This window comes from Aplidium turbinatum, chromosome 8 (assembly GCF_918807975.1).
Source record: "Aplidium turbinatum chromosome 8, kaAplTurb1.1, whole genome shotgun sequence".
NCBI lineage: Eukaryota > Metazoa > Chordata > Ascidiacea > Aplousobranchia > Polyclinidae > Aplidium > Aplidium turbinatum.
In genome coordinates this window covers 22262356-22272292 of record NC_137479.1, presented here as the reverse complement: position 1 = coordinate 22272292, position 9937 = coordinate 22262356, and positions in this window count along the sequence as shown.

The following is a 9937-nucleotide window of genomic DNA, read 5'->3' as shown; positions in this document are numbered from 1 at the left end:
TCTGACTAGTGACTTTGTCCTATAGTGCACTAACTGTAATGATTCTAGTGATGGAGAGGACAAGAAGAAAAGTAACTTATAGCCTAAGTTTTTTTTGTTTTTTTTAGAAAAACTAAGTATTCATTCGAAGGTCATAGGTTCAAATCCCGCTTGTGGTACCAATTTTTCTTTGCTTGTTTCTTAATCTTGCAGCAGTCATTCACAAGAGCACTGGTAGCACTTTTATCTCCATGATTTCTTATCTGTAGGCCTATATGCATCCCCCTAATGTTCAAAATTGTCTAAAATTTGATAAAATGTTGATTTATCCCCCCCAATCCTGAAATAACTTCGGCCCCACTGTTGACTCGTTTGTTATTTCAAGCAAATCAGAAAGAATATCCAAAAGAAAAAAAGAAATCGTGACATGGGTGGCCTACTTAGGTTAGGCTATAGCCTACTAGCCTAGCCCAGGGCTACTCAACTGGCGGACCGCGGTCCGAATCCGGACCTTCTGGGTGTTGAAGGTGGACCTCGAGCTTCTGGAAGAAACCTCATTGCCACATTTTAGGGCCTCTTTAAACAGATTTCCATTAGGGAAAAGGATTTTTTTGTGATTATCCAAGGAGCTGGGGGCTTTGCACCCAGACCCCCCAACGCTTTGCCGTCTTTTCTGATGTGCGAACCACACAGCTACACTACAAAGAAGCACAATACATTTTTTCCTTTTTTATTTGTTTGTTTGTGTCAGACAAAAATCCAAGTTGTGTTACATAGGCCTACTACCTGAAAACAAAAGTCTTTCGGTGCTCGTATGCGCCTGGTTGTTTAATTTTCGTGGTTGCTGCATATGAAATATTCACTGGGCCGCAAAAATATTTAACTCGTCAAAATGGACCTTTGCTAACATTAGTTGAGTAGCCCTAGCCTGGCCTATAGATGCAATAGAACGTATTTTATTGATCATTCAGCCACCTGCAACCGCAGTGGTGCAAGGAAAGAAATACTGTGTAGGCCTATTTTTTTTTACTTGAGTCTAGTTTTAGCACCTTTAACGGTGTGTAGCCTAACTAATAATTTCAATCAAATTTTGTGGAAGTAATTTTATAGTCTGGTTAAAGCTTATCCTTCTTTACTGAAGAAAAGCTAAGGAATGGCTACCTGAAGATGCCTAATTTGTCACGTTTTACAGATTCTTGCGACAGTCGCTGTCTGACTGAAATTTTCTAAAAATCAGATTTCATCACTTTTTGCTGACTCTCAATAACTTGATATTCCAACCCGTTAGCTTAGACTTAGAGGATACGCGGGGCTGGTTCGACTCTCGGGGTGTGCGCTTGAGCAACGCATTCGGGACTGCTCTCCATTCAGCGGCACCCAGTGAATGGAATAGGCTAATTCCCCGGCAACAACACTTCAACAATCGGAAAACTTCACTCTGTCAATCTCGGTAACCGGCCCTGCGTCAAGAGCCTTTAGCCTACAAGTATGCGAAACTACACCAGGAATAACCTATCAAGGCTTTGTCAGTCCGAAGATGAAGATTCAAAAACCAATATGAAATGTTTTTGTTGCCTTAAGGAAGCAGTCAAAAATGAAGAAATGTAGCCTAATTAGTTAAAAACGTTTAAGCGTAGCCTACGGTTAGCAAGTGGCTAACAGCCTCACTGCTATTTTTGGGTCAAATTGTTTTCATTTTTCTTCACTTCTTTGCTGTGAAGGCCTACTAGCCTACTGGAGGCCTATTAATAAAAAAAATGTAAGCTTATAAAATATTTTTCAAACGTAAAAGTGTAGCCTACTTGCAGTGGCGTATTTAGAAAATTTGTTAGGGGGAGGCCAAGACATTGTGTCAGTCAGCCGCGTGGCGGTTAACTCGGTGGCTGTAGCCTATACCAAAATGTCATATGATGCGTCAGAAAAGGGGGAAAGGGTTAGCTGAAACAGTCACATAAGGGGAGGGGGTCCGAAATCAAGAGCGAATCGGCAGAATTAAATTACTGTTGCAATCAATGAACCAACGAAAGATATCAAACACTTCAGAACATAAACAATAAGTTAGTCCTTCCGACCTCGAAAACCTTTTTAACATTCTCGGCGATTCGCAATGACAATTTACAGTTTAATGCGATGGCTGCGCTTGGCAAATATATCAATGACTGCATCATACTCGATGTAGGCCTATATTATCCTTGTTTAAATACATCTGAGCTAGACCATCCAAACGTGGCTCGGTCATGGTCGTGCGATAATAATTTTTCAGGTAGGCTACTTTAGTGAACTAAAGCATCGCTCATTGGAGGCAGTTGTAACTGGAAGCGAAGCAAAGATTCAAAGTAATTCATGGATAATCGGATAAGTGCCGAGTTGTTCATCAGCTTGACACGCATCCACAAGAGTTGCAGATCGTTTATCCACAGAAACTGCAAGCCAATTCTCTTTCTCCATCTTCGCAATTCAACAGTAGCTGCAAAGCAATTGCTTGGTTCAACATCCAGCATTTCATGGTAGCAGTCGAAAATCTCCTCGATCGGGCAGTCTTCATCTTCATGAATCAATGAAGGCAGAAATGTGCTGACTTTAAAAGCTAGCGAGCAGTCTTCATTAAATCTCTCATGAATTTGTGCCATGCAATTGTCAAGGAAGAAAAACTGTTGACAAATTACATTGCATAAAGTAAGCTATAGGCTACCCCCGCCCCTCCCCGCGCTAGGACGAATCATCCAAGCAATTATGCCTTGCGCTAAAACTTTTTTTGCAAAATTTGTATTTTTTTTACCTGATCATTAGGGGGAGGCCATCACCCTTTATCCTCCCCCCTAAGTACGCTACTGCCTACTTGGTCACAACGGTAAACCATAATCTCTTCGTGGGAAAATTGTAACATAAAGTTCCCGGATCCGTTCGTCTGTATGCAATGACCGAAAGAAACCCTCTTCTGAAAACGTCTATTCAAGAATTGTATTTCTGTAAAAATAGCCTTAAGGTTGTCGAAGAATGAGGGAAACACTGTACCCATTAAAACTTGTCACTACAATACAAATTACTGAGATAAAGACGGAAATTTCGTCTAGTTGGTAAAGCACAAGCAAAACCGTTTTAATATGCGACCAACTTTTCAAGCAACAATTTTAAGAATGAGAGAATATATTGCAATATTCCAAACGCACGTAAGCAGTTTCTGTGACGTAATAATGATAAGCATTATGAAGCTATTCAAGCACCCGTTGGCTTTGGCTTAGGCTACACCATAGGTCCATAGCCTATCTCGTAATTCAAGATTTAACGATTATGTTCGGTAATGTTTCACAGGTGTGACAAAGGTGATGCAATCTTTGCTTATTTCTAGCAACAGTCCATGTCGTAAAACGTCAGGTTCAGTAGACAACGGTTCTATGTGACGTTTGATTTGTACAAATATTGTCCGTAACACTACTTGCAATTTGGTTATTGGCAAAACTTAAGAATAAAATCTAGTAAATTTGTGAATAATTTTATATGCTGTTTTCAGTTTTTGGTCTGCTGCAAAAACTTTTGAATCCAGTCTTGAAACTCCTTTTCTTTAAAAATCAAGATCCTGTCCCGATACTGCCAATTTTCAATGTTTCAATTATCCTGCAAGATGTGCATCCCGATCCTGTGATCGTCTCTGCCTGGTATACTTTGTTTAGGGTACTTTGTCCTATATATTTTGAAAATAACAAATGTAAAAATGGCAACTCTAACTTTGCAAATTTGTGAAATCTATTTCGTTGACCATAATTTACCAAACTGAATGCTACAGTGGTTTATTATGTGCCGTGGGGTTACGGTAACTGGTGTTTTTTTATATAAGGTTGACTGCTGATGTACGGTATGTTATGTTATTGGCTGGTTTTTTAATAAATTGGACTTTAGATTTGTTTTAATGACCACCGTCATTCTGGCAGAATAATTTTTCCGCTTTCCGCCCAAAAAAGTCATCCGTGAATAAGTGCGAGGTATACAATGCGACCTGAGCTACTTTCGACAAAACTCAAATAAAACTATAATCCGCAACACATGCCACTTAAATTTTACATGCATCGGATTCAGTATTGAATTACCTTTCCAGGGATGTGCACCAATAGGTGGGCATTTGGTAGGAACTCCCAGCAGAACGGTCGAAAGATGGAAGAGATATTGACGATAATCAAGAGAATAATGCAGTTTTGCATAATTGACACCTCTCCAATAAACCTCAAATAAAACTATAATCCGCAACATATGCCACTTAAATTTTACATGCATCGGATTCAGTATTGAATTACCTTTCCAGGGGTGTGCACCAATAGGTGGGCATTTGGTAGGAACTCCCAGCAGAACGTTTCAAAGATGGAGGATATATTTACGATAGACATTAAAATAATACGACTTTTGCATAATTAACACCTCTCCAATAAACCCCAAATAAAACTATAATCCGCAACATATGCCACTTAAATTTTACATGCATCCGATTCAGTATTGAATTACCTTTCCAGGGATGTGCACCAATAGGTGGGCATTTGGTAGGAACTCCCAGCAGAATGGTTCAAACATGGAGGATATATTTACGATAGACACAAAAATAATACGATTTTTGCATAATTGACACGTCTCCAAACATCTTCGAATAAAACTATAATCCGCAACATATGCCACTTAAATTTTACATGCATCGGATTCAGTATTGAATTACCTTTCCAGGGATGTGCACCAATAGGTGGGCATTTGGTAGGAACTCCCAGCAGAACGGTCCAAAGATGAAAGAGATATTTACGATAATCAAGAGAATAATGCAGTTTTGCATAATTGACACCTCTCCAATAAACCTCAAATAAAACTATAATCCGCAACATATGCCACTTAAATTTTACATGCATCAGATTCAGTATTGAATTACCTTTCCAGGGGTGTGCACCAATAGGTGGGCATTTGGTAGGAACTCCCAGCAGAACGGTTCAAACATGGAACATATATTTACGATAGACATTAAAATAATACGATTTTTGCATAATTAACACCTCTCCAATAAACCCCAAATAAAATTATAATCCGCAACATATGCCACTTAAATTTTACATGCATCCGATTCAGTATTGAATTACCTTTCCAGGGATGTGCACCAATAAGTGGGCATTTGGTAGGAACTCCCAGCAGAACGGTTCAAACATGGAGGATATATTTACGATAGACACAAAAATAATACGATTTTTGCATAATTGACACTTCTCCAAACATCTTCGAATAAAACTATAATCCGCAACATATGCCACTTAAATTTTACATGCATCGAATTGAGTATTGAATTACCTTTCCAGGGGTGTGCACCAATAGGTGGGCATTTAGTAGGAACTCCCAGCAGAACGTTTCAAAGATGGAGGATATATTTACGATAGACATTAAAATAATACGATTTTTGCATAATTAACACCTCTCCAATAAACTCCAAATAAAACTATAATCCGCAACATATGCCACTTAAATTTTACATGCATCGGATTCAGTATTGAATTACCTCTCCAGGGATGTGCACCAATAGGTGGGCATTTGGTAGGAACTCCCAGCAGAACGGTCCAAAGATAGAAGAGATATTGACGATAATCAAAAGAATAATGCAATTTTGCATAATTGACACCTTTCCAATAAACCTCAAATAAAACTATAATCCGCAACATATGCCACTTAAATTTTACATGCATCGGATTCAGTATTGAATTACCTTTCCAGGGATGTGCACCAATAGGTGGGCATTTGGTAGGAACTCCCAGCAGAATGGTCCAAACATGGAGGATATTTTGACGATAATCAAAAGAATAATACAGCTTTTGCATAATTGACACTTCTCCAATAAACCTTAAATAAAACTATATTGTTGTGGCTTTGTGATGTCACATGGAATGTTTGTGCAAGTTTCGCTAATTGTCGATTGTAGTTTAGCAGGTATTCATAAATGGTGTGCATGGAAATTTTTTTGCTTATTTTGTTTGCTGAGTGAAGGGCAATATAATAAGTTTCACACTGACTTTGAAATAAATAAACTTTAATTATTATAATTTTTTTTTTAGATTCAAAGCTCAGAAGCATTTAATTTCCAAGTAAAACTAAAGCGTTACGATAACTATGTTGATTTCTGAAGGTGTTACTGTATTATTAAATTACTATTTTAAAAGGCAAGCGAACTTGTTGACTTTTCTCAACACTGCATAGCTAAAATCAATCAGAGATGTTATAGGCCTACGGTTAAGGTTTGTTTCAACAACGTGCTGCATTCAAGGTGAAACATCGTGGGTCGGCCTAGGGTGCCATAACAATTTTTTCTCGACAGAAGGGTGCGTAACCCTAAAATAGATGGAATCCATTGATCTAGTTGGGCCGCTAACTTAATCGGCGCTTAAAAATTCATCAGTGGTACATCAAATTTGAAAATAAATAAATTTTGAAAAGGTGATAACTATAGCAAGTTTTTTATAATCTAAAAAAAAGATTTGACTTGATTTTATTATTTGACTTAGACTGGTGCGCAGTACTCAGCGGTGGAATAAACAAGGGCTAGGGTGGCTGTACGAAGAGTTTTACCACCTGTACCCCAGCCGAAATCCACCAATCGCCTCAAAAGTGCAACGCGTGTGGATAGTTTTTGCGCAATGACTCCTATAGTGGCGGCGGTACGTAAGTGACCTGTCCAGAGCAGGGCGGATTTAGACCATGAGAGGCCCTAGGCTATTCCATTTGTGAGGCCCCCTCCCTATTTTTGAGCTCAGAATTTCTTTCTCAACAACATCACGTGTCATCGCTTAATGTTAATTAAAAATATGAGTGCATTAAACTCTTCGTTCTTTTCATTTTCCACATTCATAGGTGCAAATTTTTAATTAAAAGAATAAAAATTTAGTTAAGGCAGTTTTGCTTTTAATTTTACTTTCTTTGATCAAACTACCGTTACAATAATTGTAAAATTTATTTACGATACATAAGAAATAGTTACAGCCATCAAATAGAGCAGGGGTCACCAAACTTTTTTATTTGAGGGCCGGTTTGCTGCGAGATTGACAGCTGCGGGTCGGATGCAAATTGCCAAAAGATATACAACTATTTAGAATCTCCATTGACTTGAGTTGAACACAATAAATAACAAAGTCAGCGGTGGAATAGCAAAGAGCAAAGTTGTGATGAAAATCGAAAGGTTGCTGGAAAAGTTATCCTCTGCTGTGATACACTACAGGGCATCGTGCTGTTGAAAAAACATTACATTTTTCCAAATTTGGCCTAGGTGTCCCCATTTGTGGTGGCTTAATGATAAAAACAGAACACCAACATGTAGGCTGCCTAGTGCCTGGTGGAAAAATGTACAAATTCACCATACAACAACGAACTACAAAAGCGAAAAATTTTAACAAAGAAGTCTCTATTACACAAAAAGGCAAAGCCAAAGACGGTTGCTAATGCCAAGGCAAGCACATGTACATAATTGTAGTGCAGCTGTAATTTCCGCAGTACGATGGCGGGCCGGATGAAATCAGTTCGCGGGCCGATTCTGGCCCGCGGGCCGTAGTTTGGTGACCCCTGAAATAGAGTAATACTAGGCTAATAAAAAATTTTTCTAGCTTTCGTCAAAGCAATATCATGCAAAAGTTTATCAAAATTTATCTGTTTAAGTTTGTCACTCTCAATGAACAGAATGCTCAGTGCGGACAACCTTTCTTGAGACATTGTCGATCTCAGTTTATTTTTGATGCTTTCAGCCTTGAGAAAGATCTCTCTCCTGAGCAGGTAGTGACCATTAAGCTTAGAGCAGTCTTAATATTGCTTCCACATTAGGAAAGGCAGTGTTAATTTTTTCCTTGCACATAATTTCATAAAGGTCTCCATGAAACAAGGAAATAGATTGATCTTCTGTACCGGTAAGCCCTTGGTTTTGTGTTTGTCTCACGTACAAACGAAAATGTAGAAGTTCATCAGTAAGTTTCGGGTCAACATTTTCCGGATACGCTTCCTTTAAAAGTTCTACGCCTCGCACAATTTCTACCTTAGTTGCTTTCAGATTGTTTACATATGACTGTTTACAACGTGGTTGAAACCAGTTGTGTATAGAATTTTCTACTCTGAAAAGCTTGATATTATTATTAGCCTATTAGCCTATTCATTTGCGTCAGACAAAGCTGTCCATATCCAAAACAAACCGAAGTAATACACAAACTGCAAATGCACAAAGGTCACAGAGAGCCACTTTGGATGTCATCAGTAAGAGCTCACTAAATATCTACTGTTACAAATTTACATAGCCTACAATGAGCGTTGGAAGAGTTGAAAGTATTCAGAACGATAAAAACAATCAGATGACATAAGGTCTGATATAGGCTAAAGCGATTTGAGGAGTGAATGCAACGGTTAATAAACGAAAACATGTTTTTCCTCAATAAAGCATCAAACGTATATATACTTTAGGTAGAGTTTAAACTTGTCACGTTTTTTAAAAGAATTACAAACTTCGAAACCGAATTTCGAGGCCCCTGGACGTTGAGGCCCTAGGCTTCACCCTGCCTAGCCTATTGGTAAATCCGGCCCTGGTCCAGAGTTATGCCGAGGTAATTAACCTACAGTAGGTTCGGCACAGGAGGGCAGGCGTTCCCCATCGATGTTGTTGTTTAACTCACGCTGCGCCTCCCGGTTGTTAAGGTGGAAGGCCGCCGACACTGTTTTTCCTTGCTGAGCTGTAGCTTCCATTTCTGGAGGTATGCTGTTAGTGTTTGCATGTCATGGCTGAGGTTCCTCTCCACTGACTACCAGTTTCCCGCTGAGTGTAGGAGTGCAACGTCTTCTGGCGTCTGCGTAAGCATATTTCGTGGAGATGTTTGGGCGCAGGTTGTAGGTAGGCTATATATGTTGAACAGGAGAGAAGCCAAGGCTGAGCGCTGTGGGTTTTTAAGTCGGCGTGGTCTGCTTCGACGACCGCTGTCGTTGCCCTGAGGGGCGTGGAGGAAGTCAGAGAAAGGCTTTCACATTCCTTATCCCAACACGGTATGTAGGTCTTTCGTCGGCCGCGGGGGATGGAGTGTTTTACTGCCGATATTATTGCATTACAAAAGTCCTGGTAAGCTTCTTCCACGTTGTTGGTGTGTGGGGATGGGAGATACTGTGTAGATTCGTTGGTGAGGAGGCTATAGTATTTCCAGTTAGCCATTATGAAGTTCCATCGCTCAACAGGCTTGCTCGGGACAGGCATTGTGAGCTTTAGAGCCATGATGATCGAGGGTCGATGTTGGTTTGATCGATGCCTCCAATAACGGCTTGGAAAAGGTGTAGTTCAAATGCCTTCTATTCAAAACTCCACTCGCTTGCCGGACTTGATCGGACCAGACTCTTTTCAACTCTTAGAGTTTTACCCAAGTTTGAATGTTTGACTCATGAAAATCCCAGACCTTGGCACCATATGGAGGAGTTTTCATCATTCAAAGCTCTGCTACAGAACATGCCTGCTACAAATGATGTTGTGGAGAGAGTTTTGGGCATGGTCACTGATGTTGAGGAAAGGGTTTCTGCTTCAAAAAGTGAGAAAGAGTTGGACAAGGTAATTAAAGTGACTCATGCTTACCGTTCTAAAGTTCGAGATATGGCCAAGAAGTCATTGTCCACCAAAAAGCTGGACACAACCACAAAATCATTTTTAAGAAATATTAGGTGGTAAACTAATATGAAAAACGAAAAAAATGTCTTTAATTATTTAATGGGTAATTACAGTGGTCAGTGGTTGAGAGTTAAGAAGTAAACCAAAGTGCCAAAGCAATAAAACTTGTTTGTGATTAAACAAAAGTTGCTTGTATTTTAAATGTTGTGTTATTGCTGTTGTATATTACACTAAAAGTTGAACATTACACGTTTATGGGGGCCACATTTGGTCAAAAATACGTTTTTTGCATTTTTTTCATAAGTTAAATGTTTTAGACCCCAAAACCCT